The sequence below is a fragment of the Pinus tabuliformis genome, chromosome 8 (genome assembly GCF_031772625.1).
Source record: "Pinus tabuliformis cultivar Carrire ecotype Pingquan chromosome 8, CPIR1, whole genome shotgun sequence".
NCBI classification, from domain to species: Eukaryota; Viridiplantae; Streptophyta; class Pinopsida; order Pinales; family Pinaceae; genus Pinus; species Pinus tabuliformis.
Genome location: NC_142294.1, coordinates 2,062,401,404 through 2,062,411,517, shown reverse-complemented (window position 1 = coordinate 2,062,411,517; position 10,114 = coordinate 2,062,401,404).

Here is a 10,114-nt window from a genome sequence, read left to right as displayed (position 1 = left end):
CTTTATTAAAAAATAATTATTATTATATAAAAGAGTGAAAGTGAGAAATTTAATTGATAATTTATTATTTTGAATAATGATAATATATATATATATATATATATATATATATATATATATTATAGTATAAAAATAATTTATATTATTATTTCAAATAAAAAATAAAAAAATTGAAAATATTTTAATTCATAATTGTTTTCATAAAAATTTTAAAAGACAATATTAGTTTATTGTGATTAATTAATTGAAATATAAACCCAATATGTAATATTGATGAGATGGACTTAAAATGCAATGCTATTAAAACATAAATCTAAATAATATATAAAATTTACATAAAATATAAAACTATATAAATTTAATGTAATGTTTTAAAATACATAATTTATATAATATTTTAAAGTACTAATAAATATTTTTTTTCCCTAAGTAAGATTAGTCTATTAACAAAAAGGGAATAAAATTACAGCGAGACCGAAGTCAAATACATTGCCCTGAAGAGAGGCAAAGGTGTCAAGATAAACATGGAATGAGACTGCCCCAGTTCCGGGAGCTCAGTCTTGAACCTTTTACTGAGTTTACAAAATTCAAAAAAGAGCTGAAATTGCATATCACCGTCTGAACAAAAACATGCCCAATAGTATGGGCCGCCTGTCGAGCTATCATGACAGCAAAAAAACAAGCTAAACATTAGGAGGTTCTTCAATAATCTGGCACAAACCTGTATCATGCATATTCCCTTCAAGAGCAGCTGCTGAGTTGGATGGACCAGGGTTGGCCAGCGCCATAACCACATTCGGATCACTGCTAGCTGGAGCCTCAGGAACCTGCAAAGACTCTCTACCAATCTCCAACTGGATGCTCGAAGTCGGAACAAAAACAGATCCTGGGCCCCCCTGATGAGAACTAGGCTCTCCCTCTTGGGCTTCCTCCTGGAAAACCACTGAAATGTGTGCAGTGATTCTTGGATGGTTCAGAGTGCTGCAGAAGGTGAAGAGCACAGAGCCATACGAGGGACGCCCTCTTCCACTTCGAGTGCGAGGATAGTGCCCAACAGAGAAGTCGCTTGAAGGGGAGGGCGACTCGGTGGACGGGCTGGAAGGCACCCGCCTAAGCTGACCTCGTCGAGACCTCATTCGATGGTGACGGCGAGGCATCGGGACGACCGAAGCAGCAGTAAGAGAGCGAGGCGGGGCAGCAACAATGACCAAGCCAGCGGAGAGTGAGACAGCAAAGACCAGGCCAACGGAAGACAGGAAAACGACAGTTCGCAAGCCTGGTGCCTGGGATAAAAACCAGAAGGAAGACAGAGGTAGCTCTACCGTAAGACTAGAGTTAGGATACAGAGTTGCCTCCCCGTTCAGTCCACCAGAAGCAGCAATGAGGATGAGACCCATATAAATAATGCCAAAATAAGAGTTCCGTCCAGACTTTGGAGAATTCTGCGAGTGAATTGCCAGAATTTTCTCCCCCGCCAGCTCATAACTGAGCCGTAAAATATCAATCTCCTTCAGGCCTCGAGATACATTCGTCATAACTGCAGCAGTGAATGGAGCTGAGGTCTAAGTAGAGTCGGAGTGTGCGGGCGCATAAACCAAGGTGTCGGACAGGGATAGAGTATCAGAGTTGTTTATCAGCGAGCAAGTAAACTCTGCGTAAACCAAATTCCGAGATCCATCATTTATTAACCGAGTGATCATGCTGTAATGGGTGGGCAGGTGTCGTGCCTCCTTATGCCACCTCTGTCCCATTCAAATTGATAGCTGTTTAAACACCCGCATACGAGGAAAGTACTAATAAATATTAAAAAATGGTAAAATACTCATTAAATGAAGGATATATAAATTATATTTTATGAATAATAAAATTAGATAGTTACTAAGAATTTAATATGTCTTAAACTTAGTCACTCAAACTTTATTATATAGGTAATGTTTAAAATTTGTATAATAATACCTATTTAAGTGAATAATAAATTATTAAATTGAATTTTTTTTAATGAAATAATAATTATCATATATAAAGAAAGTTTTTGATTATGTTTTAAATAATGATAAAGATTATATATATATATATATATTAAATAATTTGTATTATTACTTCAAAATAAAATGACAAAATTAAAAATGTAGTAAAATGATTTGGGTTATTCACAATATTATGTTCATTATGTCGACGTTTCAAACCTCAAAGGGGGTCCATCATCAGGACCAAAAATGATAGATTATGAATGATAGTTTGAGAGAAGAAGAATCCTCCGACCATAATATATATAAACCTAAAGAATGATGAATTTTAGTAGAAGTCGACAAGTTCAAAGAGTAACCTACATAGATGAATTATTCAATTTTTATTTTGATTTTAATTATTTAATTATTTTAGTTTTAATTATTTTAATTTTTAATTTTTAATTTTTAATTTTTATATAATTGATTTTAATTAACCTAATTAGTGTATGAAACTAATTAATGAAATAATTAATTAATTTAATTGTAATAAGTTTATTTTACATAATGTGATATGATTAGTTTCTAACTAATTTCAATTTATTGTTATAACTGGTTTTTAATTTTAATATTATTAGTTTATTTTAATTTTAATTTAAAATCAAATTTTATTTTATTTTTATTTATTACTAAAACAAATGATTTAATCAATTAATTAGTCTTATTAAAATTGTGATGAAAGATTAACTTATTTTATTCTTATTTTATTTTTTAATTTATTTATAGATAATTAAACCCTAAGTACTTAATTAATAAAGAAGTAAATTATTTAATCAATTTATGATTTTTAACTATTAAAATTTAGTTAATTTTAAAACTATTAAAATTATAATAAATTAAACAAAGTTTTTCGGTAGAAATCATATGAGAGAATTTTTTGGCCGACGCGTTTCAAATCAACAAGTGTGGTTCATCATTAGGACTAGATGAAGAGGCAGACCATGGCAAAGGCTTAAATAAAGAGCAATGTAGAGACATAATTTCAGGTAATGGATATATTTGAACAATTTTGTTTCAACTCTAAGATTAATTTATTAATATATTAAAAACAAATATTATTAAGTAGCGGCTATATTAAACGGCTAGTTTTTTAAAAATATTTAAATAATGATATTATTTTATTAATTTATTAAAAATATTAATGGGTAACGGCTATATTAAATGGTTAGTTTTTAAAAAACAATATTTAAATTAATTTATTAAAACTAAAAACAAATAAATAAAAACAATTAATAAATTAATAAATAATAACAATGATAATAATAAATAAATAAATAATTTATTTTATTTGAAATTTAAATAATAAACTATATATATATAAACAATAATATAATAAAATTATAACTAAATATATAAATAATAATAATATATAATAAATACCTATCTAAACAAATATGTACTTATTAAAAATAATAATTTATAAGTAATAGATTTATTTTATTAAAAATATAAATAATAAATTATATATATATATAAATAAACAATAATATAATAAAATTATAACCAAATAAATTAACAATAATAATATATAATAAATAAAATAAATACCTATCTAAATATAGGTATTTATTAAATTATTTTTTATTTATAATAAATAAATAAATAAATAATGATAATAATAATAATAAATAGATAATAGAGTTATTTTATTTGAAATTTAAATAATAAATTATATATATATATATATATATATATATATATATATATATATATATATATAAAAAGAATAATATAATAAAATTATAACTAAATAAATAAATATAATAAATAGCTATCTAAATAAATATATTAAATAAGTATTAATTAAAATACCATTCATAAGCCGACTACTAATGAAGACAACAGCAATATTTTTCAAATAACTATTAATAAGCTCCATAATTTTCACGCTCTCTCTTCTCAAAAACAAATCTCATTGCCCCGATGATGGACTCACTAAGCTAGTCCGAAATGTTGGTTTCAAATCTGTTCACAGGTTTTTCCTCAAAAAAATAAAAAAAAATAAAAAAATTCTATCAGCCTGTATGGAACACCATTAAGTCCCACCATGGAAGGGACATAATGAACAATGCTTTAAATTTTGAGAAGATGAGAATCTCGAGATCTAGAAGTATGTCAAATCTAATATTTCTAAAAGAATGTAGGGATAAAAACCTCATTCCAAACTTCGCCAAATGTAACCATCCCCTTAAACGAGGTAGGACCATCTCTATCTTCAATTATCTCAATAAAACCCTCATCAAACATGAAATCAAGTTTACCAGAGTCCTATTAATTAAAATTTCTGAAAAACATCTCGTGCTAGCATCGGCTCTTCGTTCTGATCTCTGGCAAATCTTGGATGCCTTCACCTTCGCCAAAGCTGAAAGGATCTTCAATTATATCTTATCAAAGAAATCCAGAAAACTTAAAATCTTGGGTAACGCTGACTTCTGCTTCAAATCTTCTCAAACGCAGAAAATTGGTAAGGAAGACAGCTATAGCTTTAAAAAACATCAAGAAGAATAAGGACATCATAATTTTAAAAGGAGACAAAGGAAATGCCACTGATCACAAAGGGGTATACTCAATTCCTTGCTCTTGTGGCAAAGTATATATAGGTGAAACAGGGAGGTCCTTTGGCATTAGGCTAAAAGAGCATATTAATGACATCTCAAGAAATAGGTCAGAAAAATCTGGGCTAGCTGAGCATGCTTGTTCCTCCTCACATTATATTTGCATGGAACAAGCAAAATTAATTCATAAAGAAGACCATTATTTAAAAAGAAGAGTAAAAGAAGCAATTGAAATCGAAAAATCCTCCAATAATATGAATAGAGACGACGGTCTAAAGTTAAGTGATACGTGGAAACTACTATTAAATAAAATAAAAAAGCAATAATAATAATAATAATAATAATAATAATAGATTTATTTTATTTGAAATTTAAATAACAAAATATATATATATATATATATATATATATATATATATATATATATATATATATATATATAAACAATAATATAATAAAATTATAACCAAATAAATAAACAATAATAATATATAATAAATATAATTAAAACCTATCTGAATAAATAGGTATTTATTAATTTATTTTTATTCGCTTATAATAAATAAATAAAAATAACTAATAAATTAATAAATAATAACAATAATAATAATAACAACAACAAATAAATAATAGATTTATTTTATTTGTAATTTAAATAATAAACTATATATATATATATATATATATATATATATATATATATATATATATAAATAAACAATAATATATAAAATTATAACCAAATATATAAATAATAGATTTATTTTATTAAAAATATAAATAATAAATTAATTATATATATAAACAATTATATAATAAAATTATAACCAAAGAAATATATATAAATAGATATAAATAAATAAACAATAATATAATAAAATTATAACCAAATAAATAAACAATAATAATATATAATAAATATAATAAAAACCTATCTAATTAAATAGGTATTTATTAATTTATTTTTATTCATTCATAATAAATAAATAAAAACAATTAATAAATTAATAAATAATAACAATGATAATAATAAATAAATAATAGATTTATTTTATTTGAAATTTAAATAATAATATATATATATAAATAAACAATAATATAATAAAATTATAACTAAATATATAAATAATAATAATATATAATAAATACCTATCTAAACAAATATGTACTTATTAAAAATAATAATTTATAAGTAATAGATTTATTTTATTTGTAATTTAAATAATAATATATATATATATATATATATATATATATATATATATATATATATATATATATATATAATTTTTTTTTTTTTCACTTATAATAAATAAATAAAAATAATTAATAAATTAATAAATAATAATAATAATAATAATAATAACAAATAAATAATAGATTTATTTTATTTGTAATTTAAATAATAAACTATATATATAAATAAACAATAATATATAAAATTATAACCAAATATATAAACAATAATAATAATATATAATAAATACCTATTTAAACAAATAGGTACTCATTATAAATATTAATATATAAATAATAGATTTATTTTATTAAAAATATAAATAATAAATTATATATATATATATATATATATATATATATATATATATATAAACAATTATATAATAAAATTATAACCAAATAAATATATATAAATAGATATAAATAAATAAACAATAATATAATCATCATCATCATCATCATAATAAAATTATAACTAAATATATAAATAATAATAATATATAATAAATACCTATCTAAACAAATATGTACTTATTAAAAATAATAATTTATAAGTAATAGATTTATTTTATTAAAAATATAAATAAACAATAATATAATAATAATATATAATTTATTTTTATTCACTTATAATAAATAAATAAAAATAATTAATAAAATAATAATAATAATAATAATAATAATAATAATAGATTTATTTTATTTGTAATTTAAATAATAAACTATATATATAAATAAACAATAATATATAAAATTATAACCAAATATATAAATAATAATAATATATAATAAATATAATAAATACCTATCTAAACAAATAGGTACTCATTATAAATTATAATATATAAATAATAGATTTATTTTATTACAAATATAAATAATAAATTATATATATATATATATATATATATATATATATTATTTAAAAGTGGAGATACAAATAACCCCTCTAATTATCGAACAATTATGATCAGCCCTCTCTTAGCCAAATTATATGGTAGTATTCTGGAAAAAAAGTTAAGCATATGGCTTGAAAGTGAAGGTAAGCGGGCTAAAGGCCAAGCAGGTTTCAGAAGGCATCACTCAACAACAGACCACCTTGTTACGCTAAGGATCATTGCGGAGGAATGTCGTAATGATAAATCCAATTTATTTTGCTGCTTTGTAGACTTTAGAAAGGCTTTCGATACGGTTCCTAGATACAACCTTTGGAATAGGTTAGAAGAGCTAAAGGTTCCTCTTGAGTTACGAGCTGCTGCTATAAGGCTATACGAGAATGTAATTGCCAAGCTAAAGAACAACGAGGGGTGGTCAAAGGATATTAAGTGTAACATCGGAGTTAAACAAGGTTGCCCCCTCTCCCCTACTCTATTTGGCATTTACATCGATAAGCTCGAAGGTTATTTAGAAGAAGCAGGATGTGGTGGCACAATCTTAGCTGGGATAGTCATTATCCTTCTTCTCTATGCTGACGATATTGTTCTTCTGGCAAGGTGCCCTTCTGATCTTGATAAGCAACTCAAGCTTCTTAAGGATTTCTGCTCTACCATGGGTATGACTGTTAACACAGACAAAACAAAAGTTATCATTATCAAATCTAAGAAGGACACTTGTGCTAATTTTACGTATGACAATAATAACTTGGAGGAAGTGTATTCTTACAAGTACCTAGGAATTGATATCCATCACAAGCTCAACTGGAACCATAGCATTGAGAAAAGGATCAATGGGGGATGGAAAGCTTATTTTGGTCTTGAAAATAATTGTAAAACAGCAAACCTCGTAATGTGGGATAAAAAGAAGTTCCTCTTTGAAACTTTAGTCACTCCTGTTATCTTATATGGTTGTGAAGTTTGGGGCTGCAGCATCTCCAGAGAATCATGGAGGAAGATTGAGCAAATCCAGAAGCGTTTTATAACTTATAACCTAAAAATTAAAAATAATACACCCTATCCTATTCTCCTCATAGAAGCAGGTCTTTCTTCTATTGAGAGCCTAGCTATGCTCAGGTTTCTGATGTACAAGCACAAGCTCAATAACATAGACAATCATAGACTTCCTAAGCTAGCTTTAAATTCGAGCCAAAATCACCTAAGGCTTAACCGAGGATGGCATAAGGACACAAGGGCCTGGTTAAACTATTGGGAGATCAATGAGAATGATGCTTTGCAAAACATAAATAACATTAAAGATATTGTTACTTCTAAGTTCAAAGAAAAATTGTGGTGTGAGAAAGATTTAGCGTCTAAAAGAAAATTAAGTTATTATAAGAAGGTCATCAACCCCACCCTTGAAGATCAAAAGTATCTCTCTATTCTAACTAGCTCAAAAAAGAAAATTAATATAGCAAAGATTAGAACGAATTCTCATGAGCTCCATAGTGAAACTGGCCGCTGGGTAGTTCCTAAAACGCCATGGATGGAAAGGATCTGCCATATTTGTGAGAATAGGAGCATCGAGGATGAAAACCACTTCCTCTTAGAGTGCCCTGCATACAACCACATTAGATCTCAATTTCACAACCTTTGTTACAATACTGACCTTCCTAGCCTTTTACAATGCCAAAATTATAGTGAACTCGGGAGGCTTCTCTCCAAGCTTTTTGAGCATAGGAATAAAATCTTAAATCAAAATAAATAATTTGTATTTTTAGGTCCGATAGATCATTATTTGGTCTCAACGGACGTTAACCATCATCATCATCATCATCATATATATATATATATATAAACAATTATATAATAAAATTATAACCAAAGAAATATATATAAATAGATATAAATAAAAAAACAATTATATAATAAAATTATAACCAAATAAATAAACAATAATAATATATAATAAATATAATAAAAACCTATCTAATTAAATAGGTATTTATTAATTTATTTTTATTCATTCATAATAAATAAATAAAAACAATTAATAAATTAATAAATAATAACAATGATAATAATAAATAAATAATAGATTTATTTTATTTGAAATTTAAATAATAAACTATATATATAAATAAACAATAGCCTTTTACAATGTCAAAATTATAGTGAGCTCGGGAGGCTTCTATCCAAGCTTTTTGAGCATAGGAATAAAATCTTAAATCAAAATAGATAATTTGTTTCTTTAGGTCCGATAGACCATTATTTGGTCTCAGCGGACGTTAATCATCATCATCATCATCATCATCATAATAAAATTATAACTAAATATATAAATAAGAATAATATATAATAAATACCTATCTAAACAAATATGTACTTATTAAAAATAATAATTTATAAGTAATAGATTTATTTTATTAAAAATATAAATAATAAATTATATATATATATATATAAATAAACAATAATATAATAAAATTATAACCAAATAAATTAACAATAATAATATATAATAAATAAAATAAATACCTATCTAAATAAATAGGTATTTATTAAATTATTTTTTATTTATAATAAATAAATAAAAATAAATAAATAAATAAATAATGATAAAAATAATAATAAAAATAATAATAAATAGATAATAGAGTTATTTTATTTGAAATTTAAATAATAAATTATATATATATATATATATATATATATATATATATATATATATATATATATAAAGAATAATATAATAAAATTATAACTAAATAAATAAATATTAATAAATATAATAAATAGCTATCTAAATAAATATATTAAATAAGTATTAATTAAAATACCATTCATAAGCCGACTACTAATGAAGACAACAGCGATATTTTTCAAATAACTATTAATAAGCTCCGTAATTTTCACGCTCTCTCTTCTCAAAAACAAATCTCATTGCCCTGATGATGGACTCACTAAGCTAGTCCGAAACGTTGGTTTCAAATCTGTTCACAGGTTTTTCCTAATAAAAAAAAAAAAAAAAAAAAATTCTATCAGCCTGTATGGAACACCATTAAATCCCACCATGGAAGGGACATAATGAACAATGCTTTAAATTTTGAGAAGATGAGAATCTCGAGAGCTAGAAGTATGTCAAATCTCATATTTCTAAAAGAATGTAGGGATAAAAACCTCATTCCAAACTTCGCCAAATGTAACCATCCCCTTAAACGAGGTAGGAACATCTCTATCTTCAATTATCTCAATAAAACCCTCATCAAACATGAAATCGAATTTACCAGAGTCCTATTAATTAAAATTTCTGAAAAACTTATCTCGTGCTAGCATCGGCTCTTCGTTCTGATCTCTGGCAAATCTTGGATGCCTTCACCTTCGCCAAAGCTGAAAGGATCTTCAATTATATCTTATCAAAGAAATCCAGAAAACTTAAAAT